This window comes from Rhinolophus sinicus, chromosome 5, assembly GCF_057876585.1.
Source record: "Rhinolophus sinicus isolate RSI-liver-muscle chromosome 5, RSI-T2T, whole genome shotgun sequence".
NCBI classification, from domain to species: Eukaryota; Metazoa; Chordata; class Mammalia; order Chiroptera; family Rhinolophidae; genus Rhinolophus; species Rhinolophus sinicus.
In genome coordinates, this window is record NC_142505.1 from 105,630,344 (window position 1) to 105,649,276 (window position 18,933).

The 18,933-nt window shown below is 50.5% G+C and overlaps 1 long non-coding RNA gene across 1 annotated transcript; it reads right to left on the bottom strand.

Moving 5' to 3' along the window:
• Positions 1–1,986: 1,986 nt before the first annotated feature.
• LOC141567310 (uncharacterized) lies at positions 1,987–9,461 on the bottom strand. The gene is made up of 2 exons (XR_012489878.2): positions 9,119–9,461; positions 1,987–2,631 (listed from the first exon to the last, which is right to left on the bottom strand). It is a non-coding gene; the product is annotated as an uncharacterized LOC141567310 (long non-coding RNA).
• Between the last annotated feature and the right edge of the window lie 9,472 nt (positions 9,462–18,933).

Genomic DNA, 18,933 nt, shown 5'->3' on the forward strand with positions numbered 1-18,933 from the left:
CAGGCAGCTGAAGATCCTACCCCATGTTCCATGCATTTCTCAGAGCCTCAGTTTCCTCATCTGTGACGTGAGCACATGAAACGGGATGTGGAAAGGGCCTAGCTCTGTGCCTAGTGCACAGGAAGGGCCTGTTACCAGTGTGAGCCCCCATGAGGCTGCTAACCTCCTAGACTCCTTCTGTGGCAGCAGACCCCAGATGGCCGAGCCAGGCTGGGAAAGGGAGGCCTGACTGTGCTCCGCCCCACGGCTGTTTTCCTTCTGCGGGTGGCTGTGGTTGTGTAGGGGGTGGTGGTGGCTGAGCTCAGCTCTTAGCCGGAGACGTCTTGGCATTTGATGTGACACTGCTGTTGTTTTTGGCTCTATATTGAAGACTCCTGCGCGGCTAATTACTCATTGTCTTGGGAGACTGGCCCAGGAGCCTGAGAAAGGAGGGAGGAAAGTGCTGGTTGCTGTTTTTTTCCCTGTTAAGGAGGCAGCAGCGATGGGTTAAGTCTTTCATGTACTCTCAGCTTTATTGGGCAATAATCTACATACAATAAAATGTGCAAGTTTTAAGAGTGCAGTTCAATTAGTTTGCGTAAAACCCTGTAAACTCATAAAGCCACAAGGATATAGAACATTTCCTTCTCTGGATACAATTGCCTCTTGCCCTTATCTGTCAATGCCTGCACCTCTGCCACAAGGAATCACTCCCCCCTCTGTCACTATATGTTAGTTTCACCTTTGCTAGAAATTCACATAAATGGAGTCCTCCATACGGACTCTTTCGCATGAGTCTCCTTTCACACAATGTGATATTTCTGAGATTCACTTACCTTGTTACGTGGGTCAGTGATCCATTCTGTCTTATTGCTGAGTTGTATTCCATTATATGAATATGACACAATTTATTTATCAATTCACTTATTGTTAAACACTTTAGGTTACTTCTAGTTTGGGGCTCACGAATAAAGCTGCTATGAATGTTCAAGTACAAGTCAGGTGAGCGTATGTTCCCATTTCTCTCAAGCAAATACCAGAAAGTGGAGATGCTGGGTCCTACGGTTAAGTGTATATTTAGTTCTATAAAGAAACTTCCAGACCTTTTCTCCAAGTGGCTGCACCATTTTACATTCCCATCAGCTATGTCTAACCATTCCAGTTGTTCCATTTCCTCACCAACACTTGATATTGGCAATTTTTTAAATTTTAGCCATTTGGGTAGTAGGTTGTGGTATCTTACCATGGTCCCAATTTGTATTTCTGGTGGTGATTAATAACGTGAAGCATCTATTCACAGGCTTACATCTTTCATGGGGCTTTGAAAATAAAATGTGGGGAGTCTGAACCAGGCCCTTGAGTTTCTCAAGAGGAGATCTTGGAAATTTGGGATGGGATTAGAGGACCATGTGCCACAATCCCTATATCTACTCACCTAACTTTTTAAATTTGACTTGTTCATTACATAAGTAAAATACATAAATAAACTCACATGATAAGAATATCAAAACATTTTGTGTAAGACTTGAGACTCCCTTGACTGCACAAAGGGTCCCTTCCAAATCCCCTTGTCTCCCCTCAGAGGTCTTTCTGTATATTTGCAGATATGTCCTCATAGAAAATATCCAGTATTTATTTTTATATGTGTTCTTACATATGATATACTACTCTGCAAGTCATTCTTCTTGCCTTTTCCCGTCATAAAACTGTCTCAGAGACCTTGCGACATCACTACACGTGCATCTGCCCTGTTCTTTTTAGTTGCTTAGAATTCCATTGTAAGGACAAGTCATAGCTTATGAATTAATTCCCTTATTGCAGTGTATTTAAGTCTCCTTGTGGTGTTTTGCTCTTACAAACAACCAAACAATGGTGTAGTGAACATTTTCGACCTTTCCTCTTTTGTGGCTATGTGTGTTTCTGAAGGCAGATCCCCAGGAAGGGAACCACTGAGTTGTATCAGTTATCTCTTGCTGCAATAATGCTGTATAACAAACAACTCAAGACTTAATAGCTTAAAGCAGCAATCATTTATTTTCTCTCACCAACAGCAGAGTGGACGGGCAGCTCAGCTGCTTGTGGCCGCACTGACTTATGTGTCCAAGGTTGGCTGGCAGGTAGTTCTTTGAAGTTTGTTTTGGGGCTGCTGCTGGCAGGGCCAGGGCCTGGGAGGGGCCACATCACCCCAGAGAGATAAGCTGGATTCCTTTTCGAATCTATCACCTGAGCAAAAGTGTCATTTGCCGCAAGGGCATGTGAACCAAGATGAGCTGGGCCCAAGGATGGCGTCACTCAGATACAGGCACGCACGTGCAACACCAACACACATCTTAAACAAACACGTGGCTTGTCTGTTCAGGTTCCAACATGGACAGTACCCGCTACGTGCCAGGGCCTTGCACTGTGTCGTCTCATGTGATGTGTTCCACGGAAGTTGGGCAGCTGCTTGGCAGCGAGAGACACTGTTTGTCTTTTAATTCCAACCAGCTGTCAGGCAGCTTCATACATGTTCCCTCATCTAATTCTTCCTCACCGTTTGAGGTGAGGATTTTGATCCCCACTGTACAGATGAGGACACTTGTCCAGAGTCACACAGAGTTGGGATTCGAACCCAGGTTCGTGATCTTGTCTTTCTCCATCTGTCTTTGCCACCTGGGTAGGTAATAATCATAACTATAATAATAATAATAATAATAATAATAATAATAATAATAGCAATAAAGCTGGACTGAAGTCATAGCACCTCTCCCTAGAGGTGGGAAAACCCAGACTGCTGGCAAACAAGGCCTGTCCCTTACAGAGAAGGCCGGTGGAGTAGTTTGCTGGGACTGCTGTAACGAAGTACCACAAACTGAGTGGTTTCAACAACAGAAATGTATTGTGTCACATCTCTGGAAGCTGAAAGTCTGGGACCAAGGTGTCACCAGGGTTGGTTCCTTCTGAGGGCTATGAGGGAAAATCTGTTCCAGGCGTCTCTCCTAGCTTCTGGTGGTTTGCTGGCCGTCTTTGGTGTTCCTTGGCTTGTAGAGTACCACTCAGTCTCTGCCTTCATCATTACACGGTGTTCTCCGTGTGTGTGTGTGTGTGTGTGTGTGTGTGTGTGTGTGTGTGTGCGTGTGTGTGTGTGTGTCTGTCTAAATCTCTCCTTTTTATAAGGACACCAGTCATATTGGATTAGGGTTCAGCCTAGTAACCCCATCTTAACTGGATCATCTGCAAAGACCCTTTCTCCAAATGTCACACTTTGGGGTGATGGAGGTTAAGATCCCAACATATGAATTTTGGAGGGACACAGGTCAGCCCCTAACATCAAAGGAGGGAAGGAATCATGCTGGCCTCTATCATATGCTGTTCCCAGCAGCCCTCAGCAAGTCTGGGCACCTCTCTGCAGCTCCGTTACCCAGAGGCACCCTGGTCCCCATTAAGTGGAAGGACAAGCCCTCAGAGAAGTCACATGAGCTGCCCATCACATACACTCAGGGTGATGAGCAGGCCAGCAGAGCTGGGCCGGGACCCTCTACCTCTTTGTAAACATCTGGCTGTGCATCTTCAGAAGTATATAGAAAATGGTGACCACACCTGAGTTTTCTGAAACAGCTTTCCAAGGAAAAGGCCACCAAATTCTCCTCAGGAGCACTTCAAAGGCAGGGCCTAGACGTTAATCAAATCTGTTTGGCACAGGGCCCAGTTGGTAAGCATGAAGAGCTCTGGCCTTCGAGTCCTGATCCTACCTCTTCATCGCTGTGTGGCTTTGGGCAATTGCTTCACCTCTCTGAACCTCAGTTTCTTGACTGATAAAATGAGATATGTATTGTACCTACTTTCCAAAGCTATAAAGATTCACTGAATGTATGAGAAGGCTCCGCACAGAACTAGTACACGATAGCCACTCAAGAAATGACGGCTCTTCTTATAGTTGATTATTTGATTGGATAGATGAATGAAGAAGGTAAAAAGTAACTGCTCTTAATTAAGTTCATTGGTTTCCTGGTTATTCCCTCCTTTGAGAAATCATGAAATCTGCTTCTGGCTCAGATTCAGAGACTAGCCCTATCACTAGCCTGGGATCCTGAGCAAGTTATAACCACCCAACCCTCAGCTTCCCATCTATAAAATGGGAAGAAAGACAGGCCGTCCCCAAGACTTGGTGCAAGAATAAGATGCTGTGATCACCTCTGTAATGAGCTTAACCGCATGCCTGGCACACGGGCACTCTCAGGAAACACCGGCTCTCTCTTGGTGGCTGAATGGGCATTTGGGTGACGCAGCTTCCATTCGCAGGCAGCCGGGCTGCCTGCACAGTATTGGGGAGGCAAAAGGGTTTCCATGGCAGTCCAGGCGGCGTTTCTATTTTCAGATGACACTTAGTGACATCTTAACAATGCTGGAAGTAGATAGGACCTGGCGAAAGCACCATTTCCTCCCAAGGATCCAAGGCTTGATGGGCAGGGAGGGTGGGGTTCCTGACCTCAGTGGAGCCCAGCTGGGTTTTGGCTGAACAGTAGGGACTGGGCCTGCGGAGGGGGGCCCTGTGCTATCTATGGCTGGGCCTCCTTGCCCTCCACGTGCCCTTGGCCACTCTGGATTCTTCCTCCACCCTCTGCTCCCTGAGCTGGCCCCAGGAGACCCACATGCACAGACTCTCGCAGCAGCTCCCTCCATGATGGCTTCTGGCTAGGTCCAGTCCACAGGAGCCTGGCAGGGGTCAGGGCACTACTTCACCAGCTGCCTCCCTACAAAGCTCTTCCCTAGTAACTCTGTTTCCTTACCCCGTCAGCCTAACGGGCTTCCCCAGTGACCAGCACTGGGCCATGTTGATTCCCTATACCCTGCCCATACCTTTGAAAACATCCTCAAATTTCCCAGTTTGAGTGAACGTCAGGTTTCCTTCTGGATCTGATATACCACCTTTAGTCCCATTCCCTCCGTCCCTCTGTCCCTCCCTTCCTTTCCTACCTGTCACCTTCCCTCCATCCCGTCTTTAACAAACATTTATTGAGCACCTACTATGTGCTCAGGCAGCACACACCTAGCAGTGAATAGACAAGGCCACTTCCCCTGTGGAATTTACATTTTAGGGAGACACAGACTATAAACCTACAAACACATAAATATAATTTCAGAGTATGATGTGTGCTAAGAAAAAAAAAGCTGAGGGATGACCAGAGAGTGAGGTAGGGCAGAGAGGTGCTATAGGGGGTGGTCAAGAAAGGCCTCTCTGAGGAGGGGATGCAAGCTGGGCAATGAGAAGAATTCAGCCATGGGGGGTTCTGGAGGAAGGGCATTCCAGGCTGGGAAACAGCAAGTGCCACGGTGTCGAGGTGGGATGAGCTCAGTGAGTCTGAAGAACAGAGTCAAGGCCAGTGTGACCTCCACGAAGAGCCATGCCGTTTCCTCTCCTGGGCCTTTGCCTCAGTTATCCCGTCCTCTTTCCTTTCCTCCAGGTCAGATGAATGCCAATTTATCCCCCCATACCCAGGTCACATGTCAGCTCCCTGAGACGTGGGGACCCTCCTCTCAGCCTCCAAGCACCAGGGGACCCCTCCACTGAATCCTGACTCTCTGCATTGTCATAATCTATAGGTGCCTGTCTCCCCCAACGGGGCAGTATGGGAGTTCCTGCCAGGCCAGCCTAAGACTGAGTCACCTTGACTCAGGGTGCATGCATGCAAAACACTTGTTGGGTTAAATGAGTACACAGATAGCAGGTGTCCAGGGAGTTCAAAGGAAAGGATGATCAAAAGAGCCAAAGCAGTCAGGGAAGGCTTCCTGGAGAAGGTGGGACTTGACCTTAACTTGAAATCAGGGGGTGGAAGGGAAAAGTGAGGGAATTCTTGGCAGAGGGAATGGCATGTGCAAAGGCCCAGAGGTGTGATGGACAAGATGGAAACGGGAATAGCAATCTTCTTCTCACTGAATGAGGTCATACATAGGAGGCACTGGGTGTGGCAGAGACCTGGCCCATGGAAGGTTATTGATAAATCAGAGCCGGCGTCACCCCCACACATGCAGGGCCCCAGGTCCTGGGCCCATCTCCATATGTACCCGAGCCAGACGCTCAATTCTCGGGAACTCAAACTACTTGGCTTCCCATATCTAACTTGGCTGAAAATCAGCAGGCCTCTGCCTCACCTGGCCTCATCCAGTGCCATCTCCACTCCCAGAGATGCCCAGCCTCCAAGCCCCATCCTGCTGTGGAAAATGCCGGTGCTAATAGAACTTCCCCAGAAATACTCAGGAAAAGGGTTCTCATGTGTGTTAAGCTTGATTCAACAGCTGATGTGAAGTTTCACAATCACTTGTTAGAAACATCACAAGACCCAGGGCTGACATCTTAGACACCCACCGGTAGGTACAGAACCTAGGGTCCACCAGACCATTAGGGGCCCATGAGAACGTTCTCATTTCTTATAAAACATACATCTAGAATCTACTCTGGATACTTTCCTCTGTATACCAAAGCAGTTGTAAAATATGATTTTGATGAAGTTTATATAGAGTAAGGGGACATGAGACAAAAGTGCCCAGGGCCCACATGGTCACAATGTGGCCCTGACCATGGGAGGTACGGGCCAACCACGGGGGAGGAAATGGATACTGAGGCTCAGACCAGGAGGCCCAAAGTCGCACAGCAACTGGGTGTTGGAGCTGGAATTCAGACACAGGACTACCTGGCCCCTTAAATCCTTGCTTGTTGGTTGGTAGTTTTCTTCAGGGGGAGGGGGAAGGCCTATCAAACCCCCATGTTCCAGTCTTTGTTGAGGCCTCAGATTTCCTGGTTCCAGTGGCCAGGAGTTTGATTAACAACCCCCTTCTCTATTCCCCTCCCCACGATGAGGTCACCCTCTTCACACCACGGGTGGTCTAATGGGCAGAGCTGGGAGGGACCTTCCTGAGGGAGGGGGCATCTGGTCCTCAGGCTCACTGTGCAGATGGGCCCTGAGGCTCAGCGTGGGGAGTCGCTGCTGCTCATGGTCGGGGCTCGAGGATGGGGTTGAGACAAGCCCTCCCCCAGCTCCTGATTCACCACCTAGTGCTCCCCACTCCCACTCCTCGTTTACGTTGAGCCAGAATTAGACAAGAATCTGACATTGTCCAGATGGAAAAGTCCCCCCCATTTTTGGCTGAAAAGCTCCTTGCTCAGGGAACTATTGGAGGCGGGTGTACTACAGCCCAAGCCCTGCTGGAAACACTCCCCCGGGTTCAGGGATCTGCTTTCTCTCCTACCCCCACCCCGGCCCCATCCCACCTACCCTGTCAAAACAGCTGGAGCCAGCCAAGAGGCCAGGCCCCCTCCCCCCTCCTCTTGGGGTGGGGGTGGGCTAGCTGTGTCCATTCAAGGGTGGGCTCTTATCTTACACAGTGATGGGGAGACTTCTCAGAGGCACACTGACCTGAAGATATCTCCCTCTGAGCGCCTAAAATCCCATCATTTGTGCTCTATTCAGAGCAGAAAGGCTGTTTACTGGGCATTTCCTTTAAAGGCAAAGAAGTGAATGACTGTGTCAGATCATCTTTCACTATGGCTAAGTGCCTGGGCAGCATGGGGACGCTGAGGTTCTAAGAGTTTGTACAGGGAGGGGGATGGGAGATGTAATCACCGTCTTAGCCCTATATGGCCCTTTAACGTCGATGACCTTGACCAGGGCAAGGAGTCATGAATTCTGCCTGGGTTAAGGGCCTGGCATGTGGGTATTGGGACAGGGCATGTTGGGAGTCATGGAAAATGAAGGTGAGAAAGGTGAAAATATCAGCTGAGTTGGTGGACAAAGAGCGGAGGCCACTCCAGGCAGAAGAAACACCATGAGCAGAAGTGTGGCAACCAGAGAGCTCTGGTGTGTTTGGGGAACAGCTATTACTGGAACACAGGCTACAGGGGTGTAGAAGGGGGTTGGGGAGTGTGGGGTTGGTAGGGGGTCAGAAGGGAGGCTAGAGAGACTGGCTTCTGATCCAGGAAGTCTGAGATCCAGAACCCAGAAGTCTGTTTTTAATCAGCACCCGAGTATTTCCCATGTGGGTAGTCCATGGTGATCACAGGCTATATAACCAGACAACCAGCCCTGAAGCCACTGCTCCAAGGTTAGCAAGACAAGATGGTATAGCTCAGCAAGGAGCCAGAAAGATCTAGATGCCAGTCCAGTTGTGGCATTTGCTGGCTGTGTACCCTGGGGCAAGTTACTTTGCCTCTCTGAGCCCCAGGCTCCTTGCAGGTAATACTAATATTTAATTTCCCAGGTGGTTATGAACTCTGAAAAAAAAAATCACCCAGCATGGTGCCTGATACATAGCAGGCACAAGAACCATGGCTCCTTTCTCCCTCCACAAGGTGCTTTTATCCCCTTATGTTAGCAAAATCATAGTGACCAGATGAATTGGTGAGGTTGGCTCAATTGTCAGAGATAGAAGCCAACTCAAATTAGCTTAAGGGAAAACTGAAGAGGCTAATGTCAAAGGACCCAGAACGGAAGGAAGCAATGTGGGTGCTGACCAATGAACATTCTGTCTCTTCCTCTCCTTGCCCATTAGCCTTGTTTTCTCCTCCTGCTGTCGTGCCATCTCCAGAAGGCCAAGACTGAGGCTCTCAGAAGCCCCTGTTCAGCCACCTGGGGAGGGAGAGCTGCTTTCTCTTGGTGACTGTAGTTCAGTCCCAAGGCAGGGCTCTGATTGGTCATGCATGGCTCATGTGCCCATTCATTGGCCAATCACGCTGGTTTGGGATAGAGTATGTTAAGTGGCAGGCCTATGCCCATGGGGGTGGGGTGGGTATTGACCATGATCAGAGGAGTAAGGACCCCTCACTAGACAGAAAAAAACAACAAATTCAGGATAATTTTACAAGAGAGGAGCCCAAACTATTCAGCTGGAAATCTAGCAAGGTCTTTCCTATGCTGTACAGCTGTCCATCTCCAATTCTTCCTTTAGAAGTAGGTCGGGTGTCCCTTCCTCCCCGTGCACCTCTTGACCCAGACATCACCTTCCACACTAAGTCTGCCCTGTCTGGGAGCCCCTCGAAGCAAGACTGGACTCTGCACCTCCCTGGTCCTGATGCCTGCCTGGGGCTGGGCATGGAGCAGGGTTTGAACCCACATCTTCACAGCCAACGTCCTGTATCCTCTCCACAGCCTCCATCTGAACCTACCTGTGCTCTCTGCCCACCTGAGCTCTGCTTTCTCCTGGGGGATGTCCAACCGCTGCGTCCTCTGGATAGAGGCAGACGCCCAGCCCTTCCTTCCTTCTGAGTCCCCGAGGATCTGGCTGGAATCCCCAAAGGGCTGGCATCCCAGGTCACATGATTATTTAGCCTGCCTGATGGTGCTTTTTCTTTTTTCCCCTCTCTTGTCAAACGGGAAGCTCAGAGGCCCTTCACAGAATGACCGGGCTGCTTTATGTTCCTGTGCCCCCAACTCTGACCATGAAGCTGTGGAGGGGAAGGGTTGCAGCTGTTCCCACCCGGTTAGGCTGACCCAGCAGACAATGTGAGCCATTTACTTTCACCAAGATGAATCCCTGAAAATGCTGCTGGGCCATCCTTGTACCCCCACCCCATCCCCGTGGTTCATACCTCTTTATAAAGAGATATTCTTTTTTCTCTTTCTTTCCTTTTTTGGGGGGTGCTGTTTAAAAGAGAGTAATGTAAGTCTCAGATCCCCTCACATCATGTTAATGTTAAAGTAGGACTAAAAATAAATCTTGGGTTGCCATAGGAACCCTGACTGTTGCTAGGTTTAGTCTGTGGGGGATTGGGAGCCTGGCTTTTTCTGGCCCTGCTGGAAGTCTGCCTTTGTAGCTGCACAGAGCACCTGGGAGGGGCCCCCAGGGCATCACCCCACCTGCTAAACCCACTAAAGGTGGCCTGGGAGTCAACTCCCCACTGGGTGTCCTATGGGGCATTGAGATCTGCCCTGGAAGGGGGACTTGGGCTCTGCAAAGCCTCTAAAGAGATGGTTCCAAGAAGGGTGGAAAGGAAGAAAATAAAAGCAGGAAGAGAGAAATAAATGGGGGGGGGGGGGGGACGGCAGGCAGACATAGAGAGGGTAACTGTTTGCTGGCTCTCTCACCCAGTGCTGAGCCTGGGCCTCTCCTCCCGCTTCCTGCTCCCCTCAGGCCTCTCCCAGGCTGGGTCTGCACAAATTCTGTGGGCCTTGGGCTACTCTGGCCCTGTCCACCCTTGTCCCCCAGTGGGTTCCCCAGCATCTCTCTTCTGATTTAGGCTCACCAAGGATACTTTATGCCAACTCCTGGCTGTGCCCCATGCATTGTGGAGAGTCCCTGTGTCCCTTCTCGGTCAGCTCCATTTGCTTCAAAGCACGTGGTCAAGAGGACAGACCTAAGAGTCAAGCAGACAGGAGTTCAAATCCAGCCTCAGCATTTAGTGCTGTGTGACTTCAAACAGTCTCCCCACCTCTCTGTGCTTCCGTTTCCTCCTCAACACAATGGAGGCATTTATACCTCCCTTGAGGGGTCACTGTAGGAATGTGTGAGAAGGTGTGTGGGCCTTGGGCCCGGGGCCTGGCACGTGGCAGAGCTGGCAGCTGTTTCGATGATCTCAGAGAATGGCGCTGCATGTGCTGGGACAGCCTGTGGCATTGGCTCAGGTCCACTTTGGAGGGTCAAGTTTAGTTTTGGGGGTTTCTATCTTGGTAGCAGTAGGATAAATATATGCAGGGGGTTAGAGATTCAACCGCTCTGGAGAGTCGAAAGATAAGCTAAACCTGGGATTTTTGAGCTGGGGCTGTGCCCACAGGCTCCAGGCCTGCTCTTGAGGTCAGAAGCCCCATGCAGCCCAGACGAGATGCTCAGAGTACCCCAACTTCTTGATTAGTATTTCTCAAACACCATAAAGGAAGTTCCTAGTATGTAACAACTTTTCTCAAAATCCTCTTTTCCTCTTCCAGCTGCCTCCTCTACGCGCTGCCGATGCTCCAGGGTTTCCTGTCCCTCCCCTTTTCTCCCAGATCAGCATCATAACCCGCCCCCCCCCAAAGAACTGACAGCAGCAGATCCTTCCTGGGAGAGGAGGGGAGAGGAAGAGAGAGGGGGAAGGGGAGGGGAGAAGAGGCGGGGAGCCGAGTGGCCCTATCAGTGCAGGCCTTAGGAAACAGATGGTTCAAGGAAATGGGGTCTCCAAAGAGAGGTTAATATAGTTCCTGTTAGCAAGGGTGCGGGCTGAGATGCTGGAAACCACAGGGTCTGAACCAACAAGCCAAGGGGAGGGAGCCACTGAGCAGAGCCCAGAGGTTGTGTGGAGAGGGCCACCCAGGAGGGGGTTGTAACCGTCAGCCAGGAGGGAGCCAAGGCTATCCGCCCCTGACTTCACTCTCCTGCCTCCTGCCAGCGCTGCCCACTGGGCCACCCACCTGGAAGTCAAAGGACATGAAGGGCCTTTTATGAGGTCCAGACAGTCCAGCACTGTGCAGTGCCCAGCCAGGTGGGGGGAGAGGGGCCTGGAGAGACAAAGATCAGACGTCCAAGCCAGGACACTCTCGTGGCCGGGACACTCAGACCTTCATCATTTGTGCTTGGCACAAACGGTTGCGAACAAAGGAGCACAAAGAAACAATTTTTAATAATAATAGATTTAATTTTTTATAATAATATATGCCCTCCAGGAAAAAAAACAGAAACCAAGTCTAAGAACATGCTCTGGAAATTTCTAGAAGATGATACCTCATGTCAGGCAGCTGAGAGGAACCCAGAAAAGGCTTTAGTGATGTAAGTCTCCAGAGCACAGAGCCACCTACCTGGCACTGAAGAAACCCATTCACTGACAAGAGGCTAATTTTCATTCATTTATATATCCTAATCTAAGGTCCCAACCTCCAGATTCACAAAACAAAATGGAAATAATTAGTGCAATCTACTGCGATTGTTTCCAAGCTTAAGATTCTGCCTAGAACCTGCGTAGGGAAATGTAATTGCATTTTAAACCACAACATCAAAGAAGGGGTTGAGGCCAGACAGCGAAAGTGTGGGAAGAGAATCTCCGTCTTCCACACCAACCAGAGGCTGAGAAAGAGAGCTGGAGGCGCAATGGCTCTCCCGGGAGACTTCCAACAAGCGAGGTTAATGAGGGTGAGCGAGAGTGTGTGAGGCAGAGGGGCTCACTCAGGAAACCCCTCTAAACCCAGCGGAGCTGGGGACACCCCGAGGCTACCTCGTGCACTCAACAGGGACTGAAGTACTGTTCAAATGAAATCAGGGCAACACAATTGATTGACATTTCATTTCTCGTCATGTATTGTTCATCCTGCTAGCCCCATGAGATGCCTTTGCAAGAGGTTTCGTGGTCAGATAACTTAGGGAAGAAACGCATGCTAGTCACGGGGCTCATGAGGCGGTTGGAGACTGAGAAGAAACACAGGCTTAGTCTTATTTAACCCAGACTGTCCATTCGCCATATTGAGCACAGAACCTGTGGCCTTGATGGCTGTAAACATCCTGCGACCTTGAGCCTTGAGCAGAACTCCTGGATGGGTGTTCCTGGATTGGACCAGCGACAAGGAAGCCCCCTACAAAGGAACCATGTCTTTTTTTTTGAAGGGTGAGAACGTCATATATGGCCCTAATAAGGCCGCATCTAGCTCTTCATTTGGCAAGGCCAAGTCCAGATGCTGGGCTTCATGCATGTGGCAAATAGTTCTTGAGTACCTACTGTGTGCCAGGCACTGTTCTAGGCACCGGATGTGTCAAGGAACAAAACAGATGAAAATCCCAGAAGGAGCTTCTGTTCTGAGGAGAACCCTGTCGTCTCTACCTTCCACAGCCCTGGAGCCGTGGGGTCCACCCCATTCTTGTGGCCGTCCCTGATCGGGCCAGGAAGGGACACCTGCTCCAGAAGAAGCAATCCGGAAGCTGAGTGGGGCCACACATTTCCAGAACATATGCCTGCCTTGGTTCAAATTCTTGCTTCCCTGCTCACAAGCTGAGTGACCCTGGGCAAGGTCCTTAATCACTCTGAGCATCTATTCCCTTCCGTGGGAAGGATAATATTAAAACCTGCTTTGTAGGGCTATACTGAGAATTAAATGAAAAAGCCCATGTAAAGACCTTGGACCAGTGGGTGCATGTATTTGCTGGTGGGGGTACTTCTCGCTCCCAAGTATGAAGAGACTGGTTGGCTGGGCCGTGGGGCCCCGGTAAGGTTTGAGAACACAGGCTGCCAGGTGGGGACACTGAGGAGCAAACAGAGAGAGCAGATCTGCAAAGCTCACCAGAGAAATGGTGCAGGTGGGCTGAGAGAGGGGACGGGATGGAGAGACAGCGAGTGGCGCCTTTGTGTCCGACAGTTCCCTCTGTGGGCTCAGTGGCCCCTGGGCCCCATGTCCCATGCTGTGCTCCATCACCCAACTAACTCATTTCTGTTATCTTGACTGGGTTTCCTGCTCCTGAGAAGCAAGCTGTCCCTGAACAGGCTGAGGTGTCCTGAAAACCCTGCTTAACAATGGGACCTAATCAGGCAAATGTTTACAGCTAACGCAATGAGAGAATGGGCGGGGCTTCCTCTGCCTGGCCTCCCCTTGCTACCTGGAACCTTGTCGTCACACTTCCCTGCTCCTGGAGAAGGAAAAGGAAGGTAGAAGAAAGGCCATGGTGTCTAATCAAGGGGGACCCAAAGGCCTCCGTCCTCAGCCAGGCCTGAGGGAGGACGTCCAAAGCTGATTAGCAGATCCCAGGGCTGTTTCCTGTGATTCTTCAAGGCCAGTGGGGTCACTCAGGGGAGCAGAAGACATCTGCTGTTTCTTCCCCTGCTGGAGATAGAGTACCCCTCTAGCCAAGGAGAAGCCTGGAAACATCCCAGGAAAGCCCCCTATTCTGTTTCCCGTCCCTGGAAGGAGAACTGAGTAAGACTGTGCCCTCCACGGCCCCTCTGAGGGCATTTCCCGCTCTGAGAGGTCCGAGCAGAGTATTGATGCTTAGAGAAGCCGGGAGGGTGTGCGCTGGGACACCACAGAGGTGTGACCACGCAGGAATGTGACGAGTGGGCCACAAGACTTCTGGATAGTAAGGTGAGGGATAAACCCAGAAAATGGCTTGGAAGAGACAGAGGCCTTGAATGAACGCCGTGCTAAGGAGTTGGGCGTCACTGATGGTCTTTAAGGGGGCATGGCATGGTCTGTCCTGTGCTTTAGGAAGACTGTGCTGGAAGCACAAAGGACTTACCAATGACAACTGAGGCTTGGTCACAAAGAACAAGAAGCCGGATATGAGGCAGAGGGCATGGTGTCACACAGGGACCCCAGTGAGACTGTCGATTTCCAGCTCCTTCAACTCCACAGCCACCCACATCACGCCAGCCTGCAGGTGTGGCTGGGTCCAGCGGGCTGCCCTAGCTAGGGAGCGCCTTCATGATTCCTGGGTGACCAGGGAGGGCGGGGAGCCCTGGGCTGGAGCGGGAGATGGGTGGGAGACAGGACAGAGAGAAGGACGACTTCGTAAGAAGGAGACACGTTCACTCAACAAGCACTCTCTACACATCTGGACTGAGCCCTGAGCAGACAGACATACTTCAAGCTTCTCTTCCTCCTCCCCCCTCTCCTCTTCCTTCTCTTCCTCCTCCTTTTTAAAAAACGTTTGGCCTTGTCTAATACACAAGTAAGACAAACCCAAGAGCTGCCCTAACAACTCACCAAGAACTGGGTGGCTTAAAACAGCAGGAATTTATTCTCTCTCAGTTCTAGAGGCTCCCAGTCTGAAATCAAGGTGTCAGCAGGGCCGTGCTCCCTCAGAAGGCTCTAGGGAGACTCCTTCCTTGCCTTCTCTGAGTTTCCGGTGTTGCTGGCAGAGCTTGGAGCTCCTTGGCTTGTCACTCCTTTCTCTGCCTCCACCGTCACATGGCGTTTTCCCTGTGTGTCTCTTCTCTTCTTATAAGGACGCCAGTCATATTGGATTAGGGCCCACCCTAACCAAGTATGACTCATCTTAACTTGGTTAGGTACATCTGAAAAGATAACTATTTCCAAATAAGATCACATTCACAACCCCTGGCAAGGGGTGAGGGCTTCAACATATCTTTTAGGGGGACACAATTCAACCCACAATAGTCATTCTAGAAAAGATAGATAGATAGATAGATAGATAGATAGATAGATAGATAGATAGATAAAATCATTAAAAATTTACATCACACAGAGATCCCCACTCTAACATTTTGGGATGCCTCCTTCTGGATGTTCTTTCCTCTGTCAAAAATATGTTATTGTTTTTGCAAAACTTCTGTTATCCTGAGCATACCTTGGGGTCTGCTTATTTCACCTGATGTTATTATAGTCCCTGTCCAAATCACTGTTTTTCATGCCCTGGATTAGATCTGACCTGTTATGTTTGGGGATCCATTACCTATGGTTTCTTCTGAGTGCAGAAATAGCAATGGTGTGGTCATAACTACAGCTGTACAGCTTATTGGGCCATCACAATGGCAGGGTCAAGTCAATATCATTGGCCCCACTTTGAAGATGAAGAAATAGATTCAGAGAGTTTAAGTACCTTGACGTAGGTCACACCGCTAACAATCAGTATACTTGGGTCTTGCACCCAGGCCCATCTGGGAGCAGACTAACACTCGAAGCTGCCTCCTTTAATGGAGCCCAGGTATTACTACTTCAGGGGTGCTATTCAGATTTGCCTTGCAGGTCTTGATGGATGAGCATGAGGGGGAATTTGCTAGGTGAAAAAGTAGGTGGAGGATATGGTAGATGCATGAGCACAAAAGCCTGGTCCAGATCACCCTGGGAGGGAAAATAAGTGCTCTTTGCCATGGTACAGCGTGTGAGGCAGGCAGAGGTCAGCTGCAGCAGCGTCCTGTGAGAATCTAGGCATTATCCAGAGCACAGTAGGGAGCCCCTGAAAGTGTGTCAGCAGAAAGAGAGCCTGTGCTTTGGAAAGTTGACTGGCTGCAGGGTGGAGGGTGGATGGGAAAGGCTGGCAGGGGCAGAGAGATCAGGGAGAAATGGGGGCAGGTTGACCAGTTCTACGAGGAGAAATAGGGGTGGAGAAGGCAGAGTCAGACCCTAAGAATCAGTAGCTACTCCCTCAGTCTTTGGAGGAAGCTGAGGTGTGAGCCATGCCTTGGGCGGCTCAGTCAGCCCCAGCAGACAGATGCACAGAGGGCATCTACTGCCATCCATTCTTTTTCTTGGCACTAGACCTCCCAGGTGGCATCAGGCTGAGCCGTAGCCTCGCTGGTGGGAAGCCTGGCTCCTTGCCACAGAAAGGAACAGAGATAAGTGGTGTGATGAGTGTACTGAAAACACAGGATTAAACACTTGGGAACTGACATAAAGCCACTCTTCAGAGGCCAGGAGATGGGGACCAGGCCCTGCCTCCTGCTCGGGAAGGTTGGGCAGCTGCAAATGGTAGAAGCAGGCTCACCCCATCTCTTATAGATGCCTGGTCTCTGCCCCTTTTCTCTTTGCACCCCTGCATCTGCCCCCCATGTTGGGGACCAGCCTACACTTTTGAGTTCTCAGCAGTGTCCTACCCCACCACAAACAGCTGCTGTCATCCACCCCTTGGGCCGAGGGATGACTGAAACCATCTGTGTAGGCCCCAGACAGACGGATGTGTGGGCAGAGAATTCTGGGGTCCTGGGTAACTGGAGTGAGGTCCTAAGGGGAATTGTGGGCTCTGGGTTTCTGACTTGGGCAGCAAAGGGACAGTGCCTCTGCTAAGTGTGGAAAGTGGGAGGGATAAAAGAGGAGGCGGGGGGTGGGGGAGATGAGGAATGAAGAACTTGGTTTAGGCAAAGGCTGCGGTAAAGGCCTGTGGACAGAGGAGACTCTGGGGCAGAGTCAGCAGTGAGGGGAGTTCATGGCCAGGCTTAGCTGCAGACCCCGAGCAGGACCGCGAGCTTGACCCCTGAGAGACAGAGATCCCTTCCAAATGCCTGGGCTGAGTGCGGTCCTCCCTTCCTGGGCTGCCAACAGTAGTTACAGGACGTGAAGTACACTGGACGGTCAGCGTGCCTCCTTTGGTCCTTCCCCTCCCCTATGGAAGGTCTCTGCGGGGCTGGGCCTTTCGGGAAGAGGAAAAAACAAGATGTCTTAGTCAGCATCAAGGTCAGGGCAGTTTTCTAAGGAGCGTCTGGAGGTGGAAGAAGTGGCAAAGGCATCGGAAGATTAAACCTGGACAGGCCAGAGTATAAAGACGCTGCAATCAGGGCCCGGAGGGAGCCACACCTACGGGTTGGATCAAATCCACTCAACATAAAAATTACCATTTAACCCTTTTAAACGGCATAATTCAGTGGCAATAAGTACCTGCATACACTTGTACAGCCGTCACCACTATCCAGTTCCAGAACTTTTCATCACCCCAAACGGACACCTCCTAAGCTACCATTGATTGAGGGCCTACTATGTGCTTTATACTCATCAGCTCATCCTCCTTGTGTCTTTGGGAGGGATCCATTTTACAGGTGAGGAAAGTGAGGCTCAGGAAAGGACAGCAACTTGCCCAAGGCCTTGGAGGTTGTAAGTGCCCAAAGCAGGATTTGAGTCCAGGTTTGTCTGACTCCAGAGCCCACCATAACTGAGGAAGGCCGTCAGGATGTTAAGACTGGAGTGGGCAGGTGGGACAGCTAGCTCAGCTGCTGATGCTGTTCTTTGGGGGTTCAGCCAGAGAAGACAGTATTGAGGAGCCCTGCTGTACTGGGGAACCGTCCAGATAAACAAGGGCTTACAGGATGGGGACTCGGCTGGGGGGTGGGGGAGCGGCATGCTGCCAGGGCGCTTACCTATTGACGGTAACCCCAGTTAGGGGCTGGTAGTAAGTTCCAGGTCCTGTCCCGAGGGGAGAGTGCTGGCTCCAGCTGAGGGTCAAGATCCCAGCTAAGTGGGAGCCAGGAAGACCCACTGCCAAGGGTATGCAGTGGAGAGTAGGCCGAAGGCTTGGGGGAGAGAATGGGGAGCAGGTTAGAGAAGGCCTGTGTGCCAGGCCCACGGGCTGGTTGACAGCTGCTGGAAGGGCCAGGAGGACTCACGGCCTGACTCCACATCCCAAAGCATCCTTGGCAAAAGTCTGAGGTCAGGGCAACAAGTACCCATGGCCCTCACGTCTGTGTCTCCAATCCACCCTGAAATTCAGGTTCAAGACTGTTGGGACAAAGGCTTCAAACTGGCCTGTCCAGTAGAACAGCAGAAAAGCATTCACATTTTCATTCAGTCTCTCCTTCCTCTGCGTGTGTGCCTACCAACACAGAGATGTACAAATGAGATTCTCGAATACATCCAGCTTTGCACCTGTCTTTTTTATTTTCTCTACTCAAAGCTGTCGTGGAACTCTTCCCAAGTCATTTATACACCGTCCCTTTTGAAGGCCTTGCCGTGTTCCACCGTGTGGCTGCCTCTTAGTTTATCTGACCCAGAGATTCTCATTTGGCCGTGTCTGGGGACCTTTTTGGTTGTCACAACTTGGAGAGAGAGATGCTACTGACAACTGGGTAAAGGGGAGGGATGTTGCAAAATATCCTACAATACACATAACAGCCACCCCGCAACAAGGAATTACAGGCCCCCAAATGTCACTAGTGCTTGGGTTGAGAAACCTTGGCCTGACCAATCCCTACTGATTCGCAATCAGGCCGCACCCAGTGGTTTTGTTATTCTAATGGTGCCGTCCTGGTCCTTTTCTCACATAGTTGATCCTCATTATTCTCAGATTCCATATTTGCAAATTCACCTACTGGTTCAAGTTTTTTTGCAACCTCAACAAGCAATACCCCCGGCACTTTCACGGTCATTCTCTCATTCTCGGACATCCTCAGACATTCACAGAGCAGCCAAAACTGTGAGTCACCTGACATGTACGTTCCAGGCAAAGGTCGAGCAAGGTGACACTCTGTCTTCTTGCTTCAGCTCTCATACTATAAATGTGTCTGTCCTTTTTACAGTCTATTTAGTACCATGTTTTTCACATCTTGGTGTTTTTTTCTTCGTGACTTTGCTGCTTAAAATGGCC